Below are 6,016 nucleotides of genomic sequence, written 5' to 3'. Positions count from 1 at the left end.
TGGACGACCCAGTACACTTGCTGGTTAGTTGAACGGAGTTGTGAATTCAACTGGTGCCACAATAATGATTTCATACAAGTACAAAAGAATATGGATCACAATTTCATCCACCAGTGGTCTAGAGACATCTGAGCTTTTTCTGTAAGCCCATAGTAGAAGATGTCTAACTGTACCCACTCTGAAAACATCTCAGAGGGGCATTTTCTTAGCATACCTCTGTACCTCTCCCAGGCATTATAAAGGGATTCATTATCCTCTTGTTTAAAGCCTTGGATGTCCATCCTTAGCTGTGTCATTCTTTTTGGAGGGTAAAATTGATTCAGGAATTTGTCTGATAACTGTCTCCATGTTTTTATGCTTGCTGTGGGTTGGTTATTTAACCACTTCTTAGCTTGATCTTTTACAGCAAATGGAAACAGTAATAATCTATAGACATCCTGATCCACCTCTTTATCACGTACTGTGTCAGCAATTTGTAAGAACTGTGCCAGAAACTCAGTAGGTTCTTCCTGTGGAAGACTAGAATACTGGCAGTTTTACTGCACCATGATAATGAGTTGAGGGTTTAGCTCAAAGCTGCTTGCTTTAATGGGAGGTATACAGATGCTACTCCCATATGCAGCTGTGATGGGGTTAGCATATGACCCCAGAGTCCTTCTGGACTGCTCATTTCCACTTAGGTCCATGATGGAGAAAGGCAGATGATGTGAATATTATTATATAATTTTTTTCGTTTTTAATTAAAAATGACTGAAAATAATAAATGGAAAAGAAAATAAAGTAAAATTTAAAAAATCAAAGAAAATTGAAAACTAAATCAATTAATTAATTAAAAAGATTTTGGAATTAGCAATTAAAAAGATATGATTGAAAATTATTTTGAAAAAGATTTGATTTTTGAAATGAGGAAAGAGAAAAACAACAAAACGACACCAAACTTAAAATTTTTAGAAAAACAAACACAAATTTTCGAAAATTTAAAGAAAAACACAATAATGATTTCATACAAGTACAAAAGAATATGGATCACAATTTCGTCCACCAAGTTTTTGGCGCCGTTGCCGGGGATTGTTCGAGTATGGACAACTGACGGTTCATCTTGTTGCTCAGATTAGGTAATTTTCTTTTCAAAAATCTTTTTCAAAATTTTTCTTTTCTTTTTCGTTTTTTTAACCATGTTTTTCGAAAAAAAAATAATAAAAATAAAAAAAATTAACAAACCATAAAAATAAAAAATATTTTGTGTTTCTTGTTTGAGTCTTGTGTTAATTTTTAAGTTTGGTGTCAATTGCATGTTTTAAAAATTTTTCTTGCATTTTTCGAAAATTCATGCATTCATGGTGTTCTTCATGATCTTCAAGTTGTTCTTGGTAAGTCTTCTTGTTTGATCTTGATGATTTCTTGTTTTGTGTCTTTTGTTGTTTTTCATGTGCATTTTTGCATTCATATTTTCCAAGCATTAAAAATTTCTAAGTTTGGTGTCTTGCATGTTTTCTTTGCATCAAAAATTTTTCAAAATTATGTTCTTGATGTTCATCATGATCTTCAAAGTGTTCTTGGTGTTCATCTTGACATTCATAGTGTTCTTACATGCATCACGAGTTTTGATTCATAATTTTCATGTTGTGAGTCATGTTTGTTGTTTTTCTCTCTCATCATTAAAAATTCAAAAAAATCAAAAAATATCTTTTCCTTATTTCCCTCCAAATTTTCGAAATTTTGGGTTGACTTGGTCAAAAATTTTTAAAAATTAGTTGTTTCTTACAAGTCAAGTCAAATTTTCAATTTTAAAAATCTTATCTTTTCAAAATCTTTTTCAAAAATCATATTTTTCCATTTTTTCCTTTTTTTCGAAAATTTCAAAAATCTTTTTCAAATTATTTTCAAAATCTTTTTCTTATCTTTTACATCATATTTTCGAAAATTAGCTAACAATTTATGTGATTGATTCAAAAATTTGAAGTTGTTACTTTCTTGTTAAGAAAGGTTCAATCTTTAAGTTCTAGAATCTTATCTTGTAGTTTCTTGTTAGTCATTTTAAAAATTAGATCTTTTTATCTTTTATCTTATCTTTTTAAAAAATTTTATCTTTTTCAAAATGTGATTTCAAAATATCTTATCTAACTTCTTATCTTCTTATCTTTTTAAAATTTAATTTCAATATCGTTTTCAATCAACTAACTAACTTTTTGTTTGTTTCTTATCTTTTTCAAAACCACTTAACTACTTTTCCCTCTCTAATTTTCGAAAATACCTCTCTCTTTTTCAAAAATTCCTTTTTGTTTTAAATTTTAATTTTAATTATATCTTATATTTAATTTTCGAAAATTACTAACCCTTTTTCAAAAAATTATTTTCGAAAATTAATTAATTAATTAATTACTAACACTTCTCTTCACCTCTCTTCATCTAAAAATCCGAACTTATTATATCCCTTGTGTTTGGATTCTTCTACCCCCTTCTTCTTCTACTAACATAAAGGAATCTCTATACTGTGACATAGAGGATTCCTCTTCCTTTTCTTGTTTTCTTCTCTTTCATATGAGCAGGAACAGGGAAAAAGGCACTCTTGTTGAAATTGATCCAGAACCTGAAAGGACTCTAAAGAGGAAATTAAGAGAAGCTAAATTAAATTATTCTAAAGGTAACCTTTCAGAAATTTTCGAACAAGAGAAGGAGATGGCAGCCGAAAATAATAATAATGCAAGGAGAATGCTTGGTGACTTCACAAAGCCAACATCCAAATTTGATGGAAGAAGCATCTCCATTCCTGCCATTGGAGCCAATAACTTTGAGCTTAAGCCTCAACTAGTTGCCTTAATGCAACAAAACTGCAAGTTTTATGGACTTCCATCTGAAGATCCTTATCAGTTTTTTACTGAGTTCTTGCAGATCTGTGAGACTGTAAAGACGAATGGAGTTGATCCTGAAGTCTACAGACTCATGCTTTTCCCTTTTGCTGTAAGAGACAGAGCTAGAATATGGTTGGATTCACAACCTAAGGATAGCCTGGACTCCTGGGATAAGCTGGTCACTGCCTTCTTGGATAAATTCTTTCCTCCTCAAAAGCTGAGCAAGCTAAGAGTGGATGTTCAAACCTTCAAACAAAAAGATGGTGAATCCCTCTATGAAGCTTGGGAAAGATACAAGCAGCTGACCAAAAGATGTCCATCTGACATGTTTTCAGAATGGACCATATTAGATATATTCTATTATGGTCTCTCTGAATTTTCGAAAATGTCATTGGATCATTCTGCAGGTGGATCTATTCACCTGAAGAAAATGCCTGAAGAGGCTCAATAACTCATTGACATGGTTGCAAACAACCAATTTATGTACACCTCTGAGAGGAATTCCGTGAATAATGGGATACCTCAGAAGAAAGGAGTTCTTGAAATTGATGCTCTGAATGCCATATTGGCTCAGAACAAAGTGTTGACTCAACAGGTCAACATGATCTCTCAAAATCTGAATGGATGGCAACATGCATCCAACAGTACTAGAGAGGCAGCTTCTGAAGAAGCTTATGATCCTGAAAACCCTGCCATGGCAGAGGTTAATTACATGGGTGAACCTTATGGAAACACCTATAACTCATCATGGAGAAATCATCCAAATTTCTCATGGAAGAATCAACAAAAGCCTCAACAAGGCTTTAACAATGGTGGACGCACTAGGCTAGGCAATAGCAAGCCATATCCATCATCTTCTCAGCAACAGACAGAGAATTCTGAACAAAACACTTCTAATTTAGCCAATATAGTCTCTGATCTGTCAAAGGCTACTTTCAGTTTCATGAATGAAACAAGATCCTTCATTAGAAATTTGGAGGCACAAGTGGACCAGCTGAGTAAGAAAGTTATTGAAACTCCTCCCAGTATTCTCCCAAGCAATACAGAAGAAAATCCAAAAGGAGAGTGCAAGGCCATTGATGTGATCAATATGGCCGAATGCACAGGGGAGGAGGAGGACGAAAATCCTAGTGAGGAAGACCTCCTGGGACGTCCCTCAAGCAAGAAGGAGTTTCCTATTAAGGATCCAAAGAAATCTGAGGCTCATATAGAGACCATAGAGATTCCATTAAATCTCCTTCTGCCATTCATGAGCTCTGAAGGCTATTCTTCCTCTGAAAAAGATGAAGATGTGACTGGAGAGCAAATTGCTCAATACTTAGGAGCTATCATGAAGCTGAATGCCAAGTTGTTTAGTGATGAGACTTGGGAAAGCAAACTTCCCTTGCTCATTAGTGAACTAGATACTTGGATTCAGAAAACTCTACCTCAAAAGAAACAAGATCCTGGCAAGTTCTTAATACCTTGTACCATAGGCACCATGATCTTTGAAAAAGCTCTGTGTGATCTGGGGTCAGGGATAAATCTTATGCCACTCTCTGTAATGGAGAAGCTGGGGATCATTGAGGTACAACCTGCCTTGTTCTCATTACAATTGGCAAACAAGTCATTGAGACAAGCTTATGGAATAGTAGAGGACGTGTTAGTAAAGGTTGAAGGCCTTTACATCCCTGCTGATTTCATAATCTTAGACACTAAGAAGGAAGAGGATGATTGCATCATCCTTGGAAGACCTTTCCTAGCCACAACAGGAGCTGTGATAGATGTCAACAGAGGTGAATTAGTCCTTCAATTGAATGGGGACTACCTTGTGTTTAAGGCACATGGCCATCCCTCTGTGACAAAAGAGAGTAAGCATGAAGAGCTTCACTCAGTTCAGAGTCAAGAAGAGCCCACACAGTCAAACTCTAAATTTGGTGTTGTGAGGCCACAACCAAACTCTAAGTTTGGTGTTAAGACCCCATATCCAAACTCTAAGTTTGGTGTTGGGACTACACAAACATTGACCTGATCACCTTGTGGCTCCATGAGAGCCATTGTCAAGCTATTGACATTAAAGAAGCGCTTGTTGGGAGGCAACCCAATTTTATTTATCTAATTTTTATTTTATTTTGTTTTATTGTTATTTTGTGTTTTATTAGGTACATGATCATGAGGAGTCACGAAAAAATCATAAAAATTAAAAACAGAATCAAAAACAGCAGAAGAAAAAAATTCACACCCTGGAGGACGCACAGACTAGCGTTCAACGCCAGTAAGATGCATTTGGCCGGCGTTCAACGCCAGAACAGAGCATCATTATGGTGCTGAACGCCAGAAACAAGCAACATTCTGGCGCTGAACGCCAGGAATGTGCCCAGAGAAGAAAAGCTGGCGCTGAACGCCAGCAACAAGAATGAAACTGGCGTTCAACGCCAGAAACATGCTTTACATGGGCGTTGAACGCCCAGAACGTGCACCACACGGCGTTTAAACGCCAGAATGGTGTGCCAAGGCAATTTACACGCCTATTTGGTGCAGGGATGGAATTCCTTGACACCTCAGGACCTGTGGACCCCACAGGATCACCTCAGGATCTGTGGACCCCACAGGATCCCCACCTAATATATTCCCACCTTACCTCCTAATCCTAATTACACTCTCCTACTCCCCATGTCACACTTCCCAACAAATTTCACCAATCACCTCAATTCCTCTTCCCAATTACCCCATTCACCACTCACATCACCCCACTCTTCCCCATAAACCCCACCTACCTTCAAAAATTCAAAATCAATTTCCCACCCATTCTCACCCTAAATGGCCGAACATACACCCTCCCCTCTCCCTATAAATACCCTTCCATTCTCCTTCATTTTCACACAACACAAACCCCTCTTCTCCCAAATAGCCGAACCTACATCTCTCCCTCTCCTCCATATTTTCTTCTTCTTCTTCTTCTCTTCTTTCTTCTATTGCTCGAGGACGAGCAATATTTTAAGTTTAGTGTGGTAAAAGCATAAGCTTTTTTTTGTTTTTCCATTACCATCAATGGCATCTAAGGCCGGAGAATCCTCTAGAAAAGGAAAAGGGAAGACAAAAGCTTCCACCTCCGAGTCATGGGAGATGGAAAGATTCATCTCCAAAAGCCACCAAGACCACTTCTATGATGTTGTGGCAAAGAA

The sequence above is a fragment of the Arachis hypogaea genome, chromosome 10, assembly GCF_003086295.3.
Source record: "Arachis hypogaea cultivar Tifrunner chromosome 10, arahy.Tifrunner.gnm2.J5K5, whole genome shotgun sequence".
In the NCBI taxonomy this organism is placed as follows: Eukaryota; Viridiplantae; Streptophyta; class Magnoliopsida; order Fabales; family Fabaceae; genus Arachis; species Arachis hypogaea.
Note: the sequence above shows the minus strand (reverse complement) of the source record.